The sequence below is a fragment of the Anser cygnoides genome, chromosome 1, assembly GCF_040182565.1.
Source record: "Anser cygnoides isolate HZ-2024a breed goose chromosome 1, Taihu_goose_T2T_genome, whole genome shotgun sequence".
Taxonomy (NCBI): Eukaryota; Metazoa; Chordata; class Aves; order Anseriformes; family Anatidae; genus Anser; species Anser cygnoides.
The window spans coordinates 194627998-194634297 of record NC_089873.1 but is presented as its reverse complement, the minus strand read 5'-3'; the positions used below and the strand labels follow the sequence as shown (position 1 = coordinate 194634297).

At 47.8% G+C, this 6300-nt stretch overlaps 1 long non-coding RNA gene across 1 annotated transcript; it reads left to right on the top strand.

Annotated features, from left to right (window-relative positions):
* Positions 1-1634: 1634 nt before the first annotated feature.
* LOC106040351 (uncharacterized) lies at positions 1635-6002 on the top strand. The gene is made up of 3 exons (XR_001209862.3): positions 1635-3081; positions 4445-4615; positions 5406-6002. It is a non-coding gene; the product is annotated as an uncharacterized lncRNA (long non-coding RNA).
* The last annotated feature ends 298 nt before the right edge of the window (positions 6003-6300 follow it).

Here is a 6300-nt window from a genome sequence, read left to right as displayed (position 1 = left end):
GGGACACTTTGGGACAATTTGCTCATATGGCAAATCCTCTGTCTTTTCGTTCTTACAGAGCAAGACCTTTGTAGGGATGGGATTTTCCAGGCGCCTTTTAGCATAATGCAGCCTTTTACAGCCTTCTAAGAGATGACCTGTGCTCTACCAGAACACAGGAGCGGTTGATGTACGGGAAAAAGCATTTTTGTTCGCTTCAGGCCACTTTTTGAAAAATTTTCTCTTTTTATTCTTATAAAGAATAATCTAACTCATAAACAAAATTCTGCTTAAGTAACACTTCTCTGTTTAGTATGTTGTTTGAGCAGCAGCAGCAGACAGGTGGTGTCGGGCTGCATGAGGGCTGGTAGAAAGAAAGCCCATGTGCCGTGTAAATCAATCCTTTAGGAGCTGAGTGTGCTTAGGTCAGGCAGTTTGCTGCAGTGCTTCAACGTTTCTTATAGCTTTAGAAGAATTCAGCAATAATCAGCCACCAACAAAACATAAATCTGCAAATTAGCACAGAAACCATTGATTCCTTTCTCATCACTGTCTGGTGGCCTTACAAAGGCACTTTCTGAACCGGGCGGAGAAATGATTTTTAAAGGGGGGAGAAGGATTTAGCTGTTTTCTGGCACAGTTTCACCCTGGTGGTGAACGCAACTGCAAAGGTGACTGGTTCATTTTACCAGCCTGTGCCTTTTGTTTAGGAGCAGCTTCTGTATCTGCTGTTCTTTCAGGAATTTGCACTTGATGCATATGCAATCCAACTGCAGAAGTAATTACACAGAGTCAGGAAGGAGTTATAATTCAATGTAGTGTTAAAACAAGAATGTACTTAGAGTTGCCTGTATTCAGGAGAGAAAACAGAAAGTTCCTTCATCTGTGAAGCAGATCTGATCAGGGTCTGAAAATATCCAAAGCAGGATCTTGCTCTGGAGCTACTGTAGGCAACAGCAATGGCAGCATGCATTAGCATTGAAAGTAGCCCCTGAGCTCACTCCAAGTTCATTTTGCTTTCTCTCCTGGAGCAAACCATGGGTTTGTAATTGGAGTTGGTGGCTGGCAAGAAAAGGATGGAGAAACCCTCGGAATGAGACAAGGGACTGATTTTGCATCTGCAAAATCTGAGCTCATATGTGAAAAACACACCCTAATCCCTGTGTTGGCACTGATGTTAATTGTTATTTACTGACCATGAGAGAGGCTCTGGCAAACAGAAGATGTGGATCCAGACGGGCTGTTTCTGGGGCTGTCCTCCACCCAGAGATGTGAGATGGGCAGGTGGCAGCAGTGACCATGTCCCCAGAGGAGTATCTTCCAGCCTGGCAGGCGGGGCTGCTTAGAAAGCAAGGGGACAACCCCGGCTTGCCGGGACCAAGAGATTTCTACGGCCAGAAATGTAGCTGGTGGCCACCAGCATCACCCCAGTGGATCTGTGTCAGTTTGGGTCAGCTGTGGGTTTGTCTGCTCGGTGTATGGTGTATGGACAGAGGTCTGGAGTCTTCAGGAGATGAAGAAGATGGAAATTAAAACATCCAGGCAACACCTGGGAGCAGGGGGAGGTAGAGAGAGGGCTGCCTGTGGTGGATGCTGCACTTTGAATGCCTGGCATCCCCCTGGTTGTGGTGATCTGCAGAGTCCCCTGCCTGCGAGCTTGCTGCTGCTGCTCAGCGTAGAGTCAAACACTTTACACTAATGATTGCCTATTGCGAGCAGTGATGCAAATGTGTTCTCACCAGCAATACGAGAAACCTGCCGTTGTCTCAGCTTTTCTTCTGGTTTGACAAGCGCTTTGCAGCAGGCGATGACAGCCCCTGACACAGCCAAGGCGCTTTTGTAGCATTTTGTACCTCTGTCAGTCTAAGCGGAGCTGACTCGTGATCCATTTTTAGGTCTGATCAGAGATTTCTTCTAGGATTTTCCTTTAGTTCATAGAAACACCTCCATGAGATGTTTTCATGCGGCAACGGCCTCTGCTTTGATCCCTGACCCTGTGTCCTGGGCAGTGGCACTCTGGGAGCTCGGTGCCGGAGCTCGCACCGCCGCCCCGGCATCACCTAGCAAAACTCAGGGTTATGGAATAGACCCAAGTGAATCTCAAAATGAAGCACAAATGCAGCAAACCTGGCTTCAAGGCGTTTCAGACACTGCTCAGGTGCCCATGAAATCCATGGGGTTTGTTGGGACTTCTGAAGAAGCAAACGTTATTGGCCACTTTCAGATGAGAAATACAACATAGCCGATGGAATGGCAGCAAATGCAAATTGTTGTGGTTTTTATTTTTTCTGGTATCTCATGCACATTTCCTTGACAGCAAAGTAATGCTAGGAGATGGCTCCTCAGAAAAGTAAGGACAGCAGTGCCCTGTAATGCATAGCTTGAAGCTCAGGACAGTGATTAGCTGTATTAGTGGTATTGCTGCTATTATTCAAGTGTCATTTCCCTGCAGTGGGAGGTTTCAGGACTAAAGAAGTTTGCAACTGTTGAAAAATGCTGCTAGACTGTATATGCTTGGTTTTGTTTGGTTTTGGGTCTTCTTCAGGAATAATATTCATTTAATGATTGGTCCCATTAAAATTGCGGTATTGATTCATTTGCCAGGAAACTAAATGGGTGGATATCTCCTATCATACAGTTGTATTGATCTTCTAGGAGCTGATGGGATGACGGCTTTCATCATCGGACAGCACGTTAACACCTTAATTGATATATTCTGAAACCTAATTAGAGGCCAGCTGGATTCCTTGTGGGAATAATATTTATTTTTGATGTTGACAAAGTGCTCCCAAATGCAAGTCATATGGTGTGATTTAACAGTGATTAAAACTTGGCTACGAGCACAGGCAACTTGAGGAAACTGCCAAGCAGCTGAGACTAGGAAAAGTGAAGACCTAGATGTGTGTAATTACTTTGTGCTCTGCCACATATACACACATCTCTGCCTGTCTCGCTGTCAGTGAAATATCTGGAGAATTGTTATAGCACTTTAATTATTCACTGTCAATCACCCCCCAACCAGCACAGACGGGTGTGTGCGTTATCTGAAAATGCAGCGTTATCTAAAAGATCTTTGGAGAGGAGGTCACTGAGGTCACACAGGTAAGTACAGGGGGATAAGGAGACCACAGCACCCAGCCTGTCCTCCTCGGGGGGTGCTTCTGCAGGATCTGCTCCCAGCCCCTGGCCCAGGCTGAGCCGCTCTCCTTTTATTGCTATTGAAGGCTGTGACCGTTTTTCAATTTTCTTCCATTTGTGGCAGGTACGAGTTCTATCTGCCTTTCTGTAATTGATTCCTGTTCTCATTTCTCTCCTCCTGCCTTCAGACCAGCCCCGCGCTCCGCAGAGCTCAGTCAATGTCTGCAGCCGCCGGAGCTCTGCCTTGGCAGCAGCCCCTGCCCAGCTGCCGTCCCCAGGGCGGCTGCTTCGCCCTCCGGAGCGTGCAAACGGTGGGGCTGTGCTTGGGCAGCCCGAGGGGCTGGTGGGTGTTTCTGGCACAGGGTGAGTTTCTCATTTGCAGCCTCCTTACGTGCAGCAGGTAGCTTCAGTCCCTCAGGGTGCCCTTCGGCTTGTCGCGCTGGCTCTGGTAAGGTCACTCCTCTGGGTTAGGGAGCCGAGCAGGCACCAGAGGAAGTGCTTGCTGGCTCCTGCAAGCCCCGTCACATTCCTGCTGGCTTCATTTTGCCGTTTCTTCTCCTGTAGCCGTCTTGATTGGGTCAACCCCCAGCTGAGCCTCCAGGACCTCGTGTCAGAGAGGAGTCCGAAAGAGGAGCACTGTCCTGCAGGGACATCGCTGCCCACAGTCCATCCCCTGCTATGGCCCAGGCAGCTGCAGCGTCCTCCCAGGACAACGCTCCTTACCTCTGCTAATGCTTGGCCTTTTGTAGCTCTCGTGTAATCTCATCTCCCTCGGTGCTGGGGGCAGCTGCGAGAGGAGAGAGACTCATCTCCTCAACATTTACAGAAAGGTTTTCTGCTGCTGCCCAACTGCGAAAAGTCATCAAGAAAAGATTTTGTTTCTGTTAGGCTGGGCAAGGAATTTGTTAGTTTTTATATGAAACTAATTTTGTGTTTTCTCCCTGGCAATGCTCTCTTTTGGTAAATCTTCATGAAGCTGGCATTAGTCTCCCTTCCCCAGAGGCTTCCCATTTCATCCCAAGCACGGTCTTGTTGCAGTTGACCTCTGACACTGGCTTGTTCTTGTTCTGGGTAACCTGCAAGCTGTCCTCCTCCTCCGAGCTGATTGTGCTTCCCACCTCAGCTCGGGAAGGACGACTCGCAGCAGCTTTATCCAAAGCCCTCTGAGACCCGGAGCTCCTCTTGCACCCGTGGCTCTTGAGCTGGTGTTGGCTACCAGGGGCCACCAGAGGGACAGCCTGCATGCGGGGCCATAGGTCAGATGCACACAGCCACGAACAAGCTATGGACAAATAGACTGAAAAAAAACTGAAAAAAAATCTTTCAGTGCTTGCAGGTTTCCTGGTGTGACTGAAAACCTGCAGAAGGTGCCAGCCCAGGAGCAGCTCCAGGCTTTCCAGGCTGGCTTCATACATCGGGTAATGAGACTTCCTCGAGCTGAGATGGCTGTTAGAAACCTCTAAGAAGAGAAGGACTCAAATCATTCACCTTGCAACAGGTAATATATATTACACGATAACTACGTATAAAGCTTTAATGCACAAGCTGCTTTTTTGTGCATACTGCTGGAGGCTCGGTGTGCAGTTCCCATGGCGTGGCACGTGGGCTGCAGCTGGGCGATGTGGAGAGCTGAATTATTTTTTTATCCTTTGGAGTTGCATGGTGAGCCAGCAGCTGTCTTCTGCTAGAATCATAGAATCGCAGAGTCATTAAGGTTGGAAAAGCCCTCCAAGATCATCTGGCCCAACCATCACCCTGCCACCAATGTCACCCACTAAACCATGTCCCTAAGCACCACGTCCAACCTTTCCTTGAACACCCCCAGGGACGGTGACTCCTCCACCACCCTGGGCAACCCGTCCCAATGCTAGGACAGACAGGGAAGCTGTTTCACTCGTTGCTTTCCTCTCTGAACAGCAGCCTTGCAGGAGAAGTGATGGGGGTGATGCAGGGCAGTGCTGGGCACATGGGAAATCCATGATCTGGGTAAAAGCTGCCAGGTGGAAAAGGGGACGTGAGGAGGAAGCCCTGACGTGTGTGTGATAGATGGGGTGTCTGCCCAAGGCTGCCACCCTTCCAAAAGCGTGCTGATGGTTGCAAGTCAGGTGGGAGGCAGTGCATGCTGCCTTTTCTGAGAGAGGAGATCACCACTCGCAGCCACCGCGCTGCTGGGGACAGCTCTTGGATGCTGTAAACAGCTTGGCTCGGCTCAGGGACACCTGGAGAACATCTGCTGGCTGCAGAAAGTTAAGTCACTGATTTAGTGGGTGGCTTTTTCTGCTCTCCAGACCACCGAGAGTCTCACCATCATCCCGGGGACATGGCCGCTGGCTGTGCTGGTTCTCCAGTGGAAATTAAAAATACTTTCTGCCACAGGCAAGTCAGCTCTTTGCAGTCTGTCTTTTACATCACTTTGGGATGACTTACGACTCTGGAGAGGGAAAGACATTTTTATTTTCCAAGTATGCAAGAGGGTGTCTAAAAGATGAGAGAACTGGTGCTCCAGGCAGGAATTGTCAGGTATTTGGAAACAGTTACACAGTTCTATAATTTTTGTAATTATCATATTTGTTTTGGTTTGTTTTGCTTTGTTTTCTTCCTCTCACTGATTATTTTCATGTATATGTAACAGAGTTTTAAAATAACTTCTTTGTGGTTTGGTGCAATGGCAGGACCCAGAGTCAGCAACCACCACAGTGCTGGTGTTGATTACCAGGTATCAGTTCATTTTAAACAACAGACACTATGAACGAACAGCTTAATGAATAGCAATGCTTTAATTAGGATGTTTTTAAGTCCATAATATCTCAGATAGTTTTGTTCAGAGGAAGAGGAGACCTGACGTTGAACACTTTGGGCAACTCAATTCTAATTTGGTTTTAAAAATGCTTTGGGCATTTTTAATGCTGTGTTGGAATAAGATTTATAGGTATGTATTCCTATGAAAATCCATTTTCTTGCCCAGGTTATAAACGTCCAATGTGAAATCTCAGAGTGAGGAATATGGATTCCCTTGGACAGACTGTCTCAGTCTATTGCATAACTCATACTCTGCTCCTGGCGTGGTGGCATGGAAACAGTTCCTTGTACATAGCTTTATGTAACTGCTGTATATAACCTGCTATAGCTTAACTGCAGCAATTTAAAAAGCAATGACTATTTATTCCCAAGTGTGGTCCCTGA